The following is a 9,993-nucleotide window of genomic DNA, read 5'->3' on the forward strand; positions in this document are numbered from 1 at the left end:
GGAATTCAATTCCTCAGACCCTGCTCCTCAAGAGAGGCTTTAGCAATCATAATTTATGTACTCTTTGAGACCAGACATTTTTTTGTTGTTTTCATTTAATGCTATAAAAGTTGTATTGATCACATTTACTGAATGCTCCAGAGAGTATCCATGTAATCACTGAAACTTCCTCTGTTTGGATTTTCCTGTTACATATTTGTAACTGAAAATGTAACCCCTTTGTTCTCAAGAGTGGGGGTTTTTGCTATGCCCTTGTATCTCTGAGTGCTTTCATGTATCTGGTGGGGTGCTTGACTGCTCTGTCCTTCCTCTAAGGATATTCCAGTTTGTTTGACTCCAGGTCTCCACGTTCTTCAGTAATCACTTGGAGCCAAGTAGCCTGGAAGAGTTTGGGTTCATTGAGTGCCTAATTGTCTGGTTTTGCCTCGTGTAAATCACTGCATAGCACTGTGTCCAATGACAGTTTTCATTCTGGAGACTCTTAGCTGCCCATATCCTTGACTTCTTTTCTGAAGATTATACACTTCAATTTAATATTTCAACTGTCAAAGCACAAGGACCAGAGATTCTCTATGCCTTTGTGAAATGAGGCCAGTCAGCCTCATTGATAGGAAATCTATTTGTATTCCCCAGTTCAGGCTAAGTAACATTCAAGACAAGTAACAATAGAGACATCAGAATAATCCTGAAAGAATAAGAGCTTTTTCTTTTTTTTTTTTTTTTTTTATTCTCCTTTTTGGTATATTATTCTATTTGGTATCCTTAACTAAGGACACTCTTAGTTAAGTGCCTATGTATTAAGTGTTACTTCCACTTTCCTCATGCTAGTTGTATTGCCAGCACTTCATGCCCTCTCTATTATGCAGACAGTAGCTTGCTTTGGCTTTCTAAAAGTCTTGAAATTTGAGTATACATTTCAGTACTTACCCTTGACATTTGACTTTAATGTAAGCCAGGAATATCAACTCATATCAAGGAAAAATATAAAACTGAAAAAAAAATATTATTTACATAAGCAATAAGAAAAGGGCCTTGATTACAGTAAGTAGTGCAAAAGATTATTGCCTGTAAGGACATGAAACGCCTTGATAAGCAGTAAATGCAGAACAATATTGTTTCAATAAAAAGCCAGAGGATCTTTTAGAGTGTTCACTTTCCATATCCTTGATACGATAAAATAGATAGATAGAGTTCAGAGAATTTCCTGGTTTTCCAGTCCTGTTATTTGGTTTGATGAAGAAGTACGGTAAAGTGCAGATGATGATGGTGGCTGTGGTGGTGGTTGTTGTTCTCATTTAACTCTCTACTCACCAGAAACCCAAGATTTAGTGTCAGGGAGCAAATGTGTCTTTAGACCAAGTTAACGATTTTTTGCCTTACTTTGTAATGGAAGGCAGGGTACAGAGAAACATGATTCACTTCCTGGGGTCGGTGGAGATGTTGACTAACACATTTCTTTTTATGGCAAGGCCTTGAGATGCTGCCTTTGGTTTTTGCTTTCTGCATGTGGCGTTTTCTTTTTCAAAACTTTGCTTCCTAGAACTAGAACTGAAAGGTAGAATATGAGGGTGTTTGAGGGTCAATGGTATGAGGAGGCACTCTGACCTTTCTGGAGTAAATGCTGCTTCTGTAGTTTGGCTGCAACAGCAGGGGAGGCTTCCTTCACTGATCCATTTGTACTTCCTAGCACAATTCTCCAAAACAAGTAGTGGTTTATGTGTCAAATGTGTGCAACACTCCCCAGCTATCTCTAAACAAAGTATGCTACAAGCTAGATGTTCTGGCATTCACTGTTTTGTAGAGAAGTCCTTGGATACTTTGACGATGGATAATAAAAAGTTAACAAGTGAATGGCTGCAGGATGGAATTGTGGCAACTCTCATAGGAAAAGGCCTTTTAGATTCCCTGCAAGCAGTTCATCCCTCTGCAGGGTGGTATTGCTACCTATGTTTATGTTCTCTAATAAGAATGGGGTTGTTAAGTCTCATTTGTGAGGCATCTGTTAATAAAATATTCACACTCTCTTTTGTGCATCTGTAGCTTTTAGCATCATGGAATAAAATGTTTTGTCTGCTTTATGAATTTTTTAAAACCCTCACATTTTTTTCTCCCCAGTTTTTTTAAGGATGATTTATAACTGTTCTTGTTATTATACCTGATACTTGAAATATTTAATTGAACATATCTTTGATTTCTCTTGGGCTCTAATTTATTTTCATGGGTGAAAATGCTAACTGTCATAAGAAACAAGTGCAAAAGGAAGTGATTGAAAACAAACAAACAAACCAGCAACTAAACAAAAAACCATAAAACCATGGAGCTGTTCAGCCTAGAGAAGAGAAAGCTTCGGGGAGACCTTATAGCAGCCTTTCGCGACACAGCCTTCTAGTACTTGAAAGGGGCCTACAGGAAAGCTGGGGAGGGGCTTTTCATTAGAGAAGATAGTGGTAGGACAAGGGGTAATGGTTTTAAATTGAGAGAGGGGAGATTTAGGTTAGATATTAGGAAGAAATTCTTCACTATAAGGGTGGTGAGGAGCTGGAATGGGTTGCCCAGGGAGGTTGTTGATGCCCCATCCCTGGAGGTTTTTAAGGCCAGGTTGGATGAGGTTTTGTGCAACCTGGTCTAGTGGTAGGGTTTCCTGCTTATGGCAGGGGGGCTTGGAACTTTGTGATCTTTAAGGTCTCTTCCAACCCTAATGATTCTGTGGTTCTACTCGTTATTGCTGTTACGTGGAAAGAAAGCCATCAAGCTATTGGAAAAACCTAAGTCACTACTCACTGGCAAAAGGTTCATGTCAGGGGTTCCTCAGATTTGAGTTAGTCTTGGGATGTGTATTCCTCAAAGTTTCACTTCTGTAAACTTTACAGAGAGATGGACCTTTAACACAGTAGTCAATGTTGCCATCAAATCAGTGTTCACAGGAAATAAATGCTCTCTGTCTGGCACAGGAAGACTGGAACTGTGCATATCAGCGAAACCAGTGGAAATATCTGGCCCTAGTGGGTATTTAATGATGGTAGTCTGTAAAATATGCTTCAGAGGAAGGTGTTTAAAAGTTTCAATTCTACTATGTAAGAGAGTGAAGTAATTTACTTGGCAGGAGAGAATGGAGTCTGACATAATTCAGAGTGTTTTGATTTTTATATTTATAAGCCTGCCTACTTCCCACCCCCACTTAAGAATGCCTTCTCTTACAAAACTCTTTGGCTAAATATTAGTTATTTATTTTTATGCGGTGTTCCCTTTCTGTATTCTGACAGCAGTAAGTGATGTTGCTGGGCTAACTTTGCATTTAAAGCAACACACATCTCTGAAAGTCTCCTCTCCTGCCTCTGCTTCCATCTTAAATAGGCCTATTGATTTAATTTTTCCCTTTCCTGAGATCTTCACGTCTTTCTTTATCTTTACACGTTGTGTGGAACTCCTATTTGAAATAGGATTGGCAAATTATATGCAGTACTGAAGGTAGGGGCAGAACGCTGCCTTCTTAATAGCAGGAAGGACTAGTATCAGTGCTAATACCCAACATTGGTTCAAATCCCATTTTTATAGGTAAACACCTTCCTTTGTTCTTGCTGCTGCTTTGTGTTGATAACATGGTCTTGTTTGATTGCCCACTGTGATTGAAACTCAAGTGGATTCAGATGACGGATGAATCATATGTGAGCAATACAAATTGTTTTTTCCCTGTGTTTCAGTATGAGTTCTTAAAGCAAAAATTTGTCTTCTGTCTCCCTCTGGATGCTTGCTGTTCCGTAGAAGAATTGTCCATATATGAAGTTGAGTATCTCTGTGCAGATCACAAGCTTTACTACCTTGTTCTTCCTCTAGATGGTTTAAAACTCTGATACAGTCTAGCCTATTGCTCTGTACTAGTACTCTGAAAAAGTTTATGTACTACCTTGTTCCATCAGTTTCCTTGGCAAAGAAATGGGCCAAAACCTGAAACAAAAATAAAATAAGCAAATATTTGGGATAAACTTAGTTTAACCTCTGCTTTCAAATTTTTGGGTTAGTGTTCCAAATCAAGTGTTTTATGTAAGTAGTGAAAGGAAGAAAATTTTTCAGACACTGAGATAATAAAGATAATAATTTATGTACAGATAACATTGATTGGAAAGAAGAGGAGGTAATGCAAAAATATATTAAATATCAAGGAAAAACAGATGTACATCAGACATACACAAAAAAAATCTATGGAAAATTATGGCAAATTACAGAGATCCTACTACACCATTCTGCTTCTCAAGGAAATACACATACTTCAAGGGTGAAAGATTTAATTTCTCATTTTTCAATAATCTAATCCTATTTCTAATGATTTTAAGCAGACTATAAATTTCAGTTGCTCCACACCAAGTACTTTATCAAAAACTGTACTGTAAATAGAGATGCTGAAATATTCAAGAAAATAACCCATTTCAAGATATTTTGACACCCAGATGGTTTAAAAGAAGATAAGTATGTTTTCATTAGTGTCTCATAACTTACTTTGAGTTTTCATGTTTAAAACTGATAGTCTAAGAAAGTGTTTACAATTGTCTCAATTTTTTTTGAGCTAAAATACCCTACAAAGAGAGATTAATTTGGCATAGCACAGAAATGGGTTGTTTAAACTTCATCAGCTTGTTTGAGACAAGAACTTGATTATGTGTGTTTCTAAATTAAAGTAAAAGCTTCAGTTGTCATTTCTAATGTTGGGATGCTACAACTCTTATTGGGACTTGATACAATCCTGTTGTATGAACTGCTTTGTACTTTCTTGAGACACTTTTTGCATATGCAGATCCTGCAGTGCAGTAGAACTGAAATATATTTTTCCTAGCAGAACTGAGACCTCCAGTTCTGTGATTGCTGCAACACTTGGGTCAGAGGTGCCTCTGTACAGTGAGTAACAAGTTGCAAAGTAACAGACAGAAGGACAGTCCAGTTAAGGCTACAGGACAGTATTTTAGGATGAGACTTGGCCATTGTGTTCCTTGCAAGTCTTGCCTAGGAAATCTAGTAGCTCATACCACTGAGTGAACACATGGCACTGTGACTTTTATCTCTTTGTTCTGGGATATATTTGCAATGTCATGGTGAATGCTCTGCCTCATATAGCTACCATTAAAATACAGAATAATTTCTGAGATACATAAAAGCCATAATAAATAATTCCTATCTCATGTTTATATTACCACAAACGAGAGGTGCTGCAGGTGTGCATCCAGCTGGAAAGGTAGGGAATTGCCCACTGCATGTGGAAATATACAGCCTCAGTAGCCTGACCTCTACTTGCTTAAAGGGTACGCAGTCATCTGAGATGATGTGGGGAAAGAACAGAGAAATTTGCAGACTCAAAAGGTTTCAAGCAAGCTGGGAAAAAATTTAATTGCAGTGGTTCCAGGAGCAGTGGTTCAAGTTCATTACAATGATATTTTGCACTTCCCTAAAGCTCCAGAATTATAATGTAATGTTTGCAAAGTTGCTTGTTTTACTTAGTAAGCTAATTTCTATGAAGTCTATTAATTTGTAGGAAATAAAACAAGATTACACATGCCCTTAAATAGCTAGAGCACTTGAGAGGATTAAAACTAGTGCAGTTCATACATCTAGTAGTAAGTACAGTTCAAAAAATTTCATAAATCTAGTATATTAGAGTGTATTACTCCATCAGTAATTTAGTGTTACAGCAAAATCACAATGAAACTCTTCTGAAAGAAGCTGTTTCTTTGAAGGTCCAAGTCTTTGAAAAAGAAGACGAAGAATTCTTTTGTTTCTTTTCTCAGATCTATTGATGTGCATCACTTTAACATCAAGTGATTACTACTGAATAGATTAAGAACATGAGCTAAATGAGCGTTGATTGTCTTTGATCCAAGGAAAATATACACTTCAGAGGTGTTTGTTTTATTTCCTTCTTTTTAGACTCTAGTTTAAATAACCTATTTAGGGACTACCCAGTGCCAGCCACTGAGAAATGTGGCTTTTTAAAAATCAGACCCCATAGGACACTGTGCTGGGGACTGTACCATGTGTGGATAAAAGCCTCTCACAAAGTGCTCAGTGCAGATGTGCAGAGTGGTTCAGTGTGAATCTAAAGACAGTGGGTTATGCAGGAGTCTGATCTGGCAGATTTCGCTTCCATTACAAGAAATTAATCCCCTGTTCGACAAACTCAAAATAGAAGCTCTTTTGCCTGCCTGGTAATTAGCCTCTTGCATATTTGCATATCATTGGCTTTTTCTCTACACTTAAATGGCACAGCTGCTTGTTACTCATGATAAATTAGAATGGGGATAAGGGAAACATATCCATTTGGTAGTAATGGTGTGTCTAATAAACTTGTTGTCTCCTGAGTTTCTCTGTCATAATGGTAATCTCCTGTTAGTTCCAGGAATGCTTCACTTCTCTCCTTCCTCCCTTTCTGTTCCTAATTAGTTAAAGTACAGGTTTAGTGAAACAAATTTCCACATCATCCATCTTCTACTGACATCTGAGCTATCATTGACAAGTTAATACATCCCATCAGCCATTTTGAATTGCTGCATGCACAAATCTGCAAATGATAAGAAGGGGAAAGAAGAGCAAAGTAGGGAGCAAATGGCTAGTGCAGTTTAATCAGGGAACTTATTTTTGTTCCATTTCCCTTCACCTAAAAGCTGCATATAGCCAAATTAATATTGTCCATGTCTCTTGCTTCTGTGTAAGGACTGAAAACCTTATTTTTAAGTCATGGTTTGTATGCACTCTGTTTTAGCCAACAGGCAGACCCTAGTGCTTAGACAACCTGCTGGTTCTCTCACCCTCCTACAGAAGTAATGAGTATGATGAGGAAGTATCTGGTGGGCACATAGGTAGTATTTTGTTGTTTGTGGGGGTTGTGTCTTCATTAATTTTCAGGTGTCTGTTTATGGCCTGGCAAAATGGAATTCTTTTTCTCATTGTCCACTGGGAGCTTAAAGTAGGATGATTTTCTTTGAAGAACAGGTACTAAATTAAGCATATAAAGAGAAGAGGGATGCAAAGTATGGTAGTAGATAAATGTTTCTTCAAATACATAATAGTTGGTGAGGCAGATGAATTTAACTATAGCTATTGTAGGACTAGAACACCCGCCTACTGTAAACTCTGAACAACCTCTTCTTATCAAAGATCCTGGAAATGGAAACCTGGAACTTTTGCTAAAATATTGAGATTTTTTTTTACTATAAAGATAAAAATCTCATTTAAAAAAAAAAAAAAAGGGGGGGGGGGGGGGGGGGGGGGGGGAGGGGGGGGCGGGGAGGGCAGGCAGGAGAGGACAAGGGAGGAGAAGGAAAAAGGTCATGTTGCTCTGTGAGGTTGTGGAGACTCCATCCCCGGAGGTCTTAAAAACCCAAGTGAACAAGGTCCTGGGAAACCTGTTCTAGCAGATGCTGCTTTAAGCGGGGAGGGCTGACTATGAACCTCCAGAGATAATGCTCAACTGCAGCTATTCTGTGATTCTATAAAGATACTCACTATTCTGCCAATTGTGCAGGATAAAGGGAAGATGACCCCCCAGGCAACACTGAACAGATTGTGCTCCATATTAAACCAATAGAGGTGATGTCAGCTTCCCCTACTTGCCAGCAGACCTTATCTCTGAGAATTCATGCAATTTATTGCAATAAAGTGGCTGGTCTAAATGCATTTGCAACTCTAAAAATAATATTACATTTCAAAATTAGCATATTTTCAATTCAGGCTCTTCTGTCTCTTACAAAACAAGTAACATGCACATTACTAATTGTTCTGTCATGGAAAAATATATAAATTAAACTGCCAATCATAGGAATAGAGGTCTCTATAGAAATACAAGAGCTATATGTGTGAAAGCTGTGAAATGGAGCAAGAATATTCAAAGTTGGTTAAATGTAGGCTTGTCACTGGAGGAAGGGGGGAAAACGAAGGAGGCAAGATACAGCCATCAAGGCACAGTGATGACTTTTTAAAAGCACAGATCACTGTGTTTGTTATTTTTCAGAATGTTGAGGTGTCTCAAAGAGATTGAAGATCTCAAAGAGGAAAGGCTGAGGGAGCTGGGTCTCTTTAGCTTGGAGAAAAGGAGACTGAGGGGCGACCTCATCAATGTTCACAAATATGTTAAGAGCGACTGTCTGGAGGCTGGATCCAGGCTCTTTTCAGTGATGTCTAGTGATAGGACAAAGGGCAATGGGTACCAATTGGAACACAGGAGGTTCTACATAAACGACAGAAAAAACTTCTTTACTGTGAGAGTGACAGAGCACTGTAACAGGCTGCCCAGAGTGGTTGTGGAGTCTCCTTCTCTGGACACATTCAAAACTCATCTGGATTCGTTCCTGTGTGATGTGCTCTAGGTGATCCTGCTCTGGCAGGGGGGTTGTTGGACTAGATGATCTTTCAAGGTCCCTTCCAACCCCTAAAATTCTGTGATTCTGTGATTTCTGAAGACAAGCAGCTGAGAAATCATCTGTGTTACTGTTGCAGTGTTTGAATACCCAGAAGCTACTTGGAAAATACATAAAGTTATGCTGTGCATGCATTGATAACACGTGTCATCAGCCTCAACTGCTTCCCATAGATGACTTTGAATTTATTGTAAGCAGAGTCCTGTCTTCCTCCTCAAAATATGGATTTATATTGCAATCACTTTTTTTTTAAGCTGTAGCAAACCACTTAGGGCTACCCTGTGCTGCCATGTAGGTGTTGCTTGGCACTGCAGATGATGCTTTGCACAGCAGATGCTCAGTATCAGTCTGTCTAGGTAAGCCTTGTGAGACAGCTTTTGCAGACTACTAGACCCCTTCGTGCCTTGACATTTCTAGCTTAAATCCTGTAGAGGAATGCTCACAAGACTAGACTTTGAACTTGTAAATGAATTCTGGTTGTGGAAGAGCATAAAAAATTAACCAACTTATAAACAAATTATACATCCTTTCTGAAAAAAACTGGAACAAAGCAAATAATAGCAACTATGGAAGAATTTTAGAAATCAAGAAGAACACAATTGATATCTTTAGATTTTCATTTGGTCCTGACTGTTACTTGAGCAGATAGAAGCATAGGCCAGATTTTAATTTATTAATTTGTGTTGGGTTTGGTTTAGTTGGTTTTATTTTGCTTAATATTATCTGGTCTTTGAGATAATACTTGTTAACAATTACTTAAACTGTGACCATTGCTGTCTGAATCGCTCTGTTGTGGGTTAGGATTTTGTTTGTTTGGTTTTTTGCTGAAATGCAATGTACCTCTGAAAAACAAAGCTTCAGTGCTTAGATCCAAGCTTTTGAAACTGGAGATAAGATTACAAGAGCTTCTTTGACTGTTTGGGCTTAATAGCACTGAATACTGTGTGTTGCAAATTATTTGTTCAGTTGTCATAATGAGAATAACCTTCATGATCACTTTCAGTGCAAATATGTTTGAGACAGGTGGTGACATGACCAAAAAATCCTTTCTCTGCTTCCTAACTAGGAAACCTTGTTAGCCAAAAGCTGTCATTCTAACTCCAAAGCTCACACCTGTGAAAGGGGAAATTGCCAAGTGGCACATAGATTTATAGACATTCATCACCTTTCATCCAATTGCCTTTTTTCCCCCAGTAAGTTCTTGCATTGCTCCATCCTATCTGTCGCTAAGCATGGGTATTTTAATCTTTGCTCTTTTCAACCTCATTTATTTGCTATCTAATTTACCTTCAATACATTGAGACTGAAGCTTAATCTGGATTCTGAAATTCATTCTACCTGTGAAACAGTTATTTTTTGCACAGCTAAGTTGGGACACACACACACTATTCCACTGAGACTCTAGCAAATTGAACTGTATGATGGTGTAGAAAGATATAAATGACCCTTACTGTGATCTGCTTTAACTGAGCCTACCATAGACTACTCCATAATGTATTCAGGCTGTGTGATACATTGCACTGATACTTATGTCAATACCCCAGATGAACATTTAGCAAAAATTTGGATCCGAATGATATTTGCTTTCTTTCCC

Source organism: Chaetura pelagica, unplaced genomic scaffold (assembly GCF_000747805.2).
Source record: "Chaetura pelagica isolate M959 unplaced genomic scaffold, ChaPel_1.0 scaffold43, whole genome shotgun sequence".
Taxonomy (NCBI): domain Eukaryota; kingdom Metazoa; phylum Chordata; class Aves; order Apodiformes; family Apodidae; genus Chaetura; species Chaetura pelagica.